Source organism: Pyxicephalus adspersus, chromosome 1, assembly GCF_032062135.1.
Source record: "Pyxicephalus adspersus chromosome 1, UCB_Pads_2.0, whole genome shotgun sequence".
NCBI lineage: Eukaryota > Metazoa > Chordata > Amphibia > Anura > Pyxicephalidae > Pyxicephalus > Pyxicephalus adspersus.
The window spans coordinates 41,760,418-41,762,157 of record NC_092858.1 but is presented as its reverse complement, the minus strand read 5'-3'; positions in this window follow the sequence as shown (position 1 = coordinate 41,762,157).

The window sequence follows — 1,740 nt, the reverse complement described above, 5'->3', positions numbered from 1 at the left end:
TGCACTGTTTTTATATGTTTTTACTTAATAAACACTATAAAACGCTTAAGCTGAATCTCTGAATGCTCTAAATAGAAATAGTGTAACTTGCTAACCCAAAAACACTACTATAAATATTGTGATTTTTGGGACATCCCTGTCTGGAGTGGCAGCAGTATTAAAGAAGCAGAATCATAACTGCAGTTGTCAAGGGTAACAATGCATACTTCTGTCTAAGCACATGGTGGCAGTCTACCTGTGGTTGTGTCTTTGGCAAGAGGTAATAGGATGGTTAACCTTGCCCTGTGACCGACCTCCTCAGCCTGCTGGTGCGTGGATTATTTCTGAGTGTGCGGGAAAAGTTTATGCGCAGGGTGTGGAATGAGAGAGGGTGTTCATCTAACCGCAACTTCACTTCTGAAGAAAAAGCATGTTAAAGCTTCTTTAAAGTTTGCTGCACAACATTTGGACAAGCCAGTGAAATACTTATACGATATAGCTAAGGCAGATGAAACCAAAATTGAACTCTTTGGATGTCATTACACACATCATGTTTAGAGGAAAATGGCACTGTACATTAACAAGTGATGTATGCTAAAAGTGATGGTAGTGGTGGGAACAGCATGGTGTGGGGCTGTTCACCATAAGGTACTGGCAGACTTCATATAACAGAAGCAGGCATAAATGGAGAAATGTACTGGGACATTCTTGATAAGATTTTGCTGCCATCTACTGGGATGCCAAAGATGAAACAAGGATGGACATTTCAGCAAGACAATGATTGCAAGCACAGCCAAGGAAACTTTTAATTGGTTTCAGAGAAACAAAATAAAACTGCTAGAATGGCCCACTCATATACTCGATGAAACCATGTGAAAATCCATGAAAAGAACTGAAGATCAGAGTCCATAGAAAATGGCCCCCTAACCTTCAAGGTTTTGAAGACAATTTGTGTGAAAGAATGCACCAAAATTACACCTGGGCAATGCATGTGACTAGTTTCTTCTCACAAGAGGTGTCTTGAAGCTGTCATTATCAACAAAGGCTTTTCAACTAAGTAAGAAATACATTTTAGTAAAAGTGCTCAATACTTCTTTCCTGTGCCATTCCGTTTTATTGCACATAACTTCATTTATGGACTTACCGTACTCGTTTTGATTCAATATAAATGAAATGTGTATAATGCTATTTTTTGCTAAACAAAAATGATTTGTCACATTTCTGATATGATTTGAAAAAAGCAATCTAATTTTTAAAAATTTTCAACTAAATTCCTAATATTTACACGCATGATCTGCAAATAAAGGTATAATCCCTACCTCTACACCTGTATAGGTGTGTAGGAGCAGCAGGATTAATAATTCTTGTTAGCATGTGATTTCTTCAGCAGGAAATTGCTGTGTTGCTTCTGAAGGGGGAAGTCTGTCCTTGTTGTAACTACACTAACTGCAGAGGAGGAAGCAGGACAACACCCAGCATAAGTTTATATTGGAACTATTTGGAAGATAAAAAAGTGTGTAAAACATGTTGATGATTTATTTATCATTTAGTTTCATATGGACTTTGAACACAATTTTGCTGGTTGGAGGTGTGTAAAAAGTGGAAATTGGAGTGTAGAAAAAAACTTCTTTCATATTAGCATTAAACTCTAACCGCAAAATCCTCTTTTGCTGCTGCACTTTACTAAAACTTCTGATAAGGAGAGTATTTGGTGTATTAGGTTGGCACATGCATGTCACCCATACCCAGGAGCATGTAATG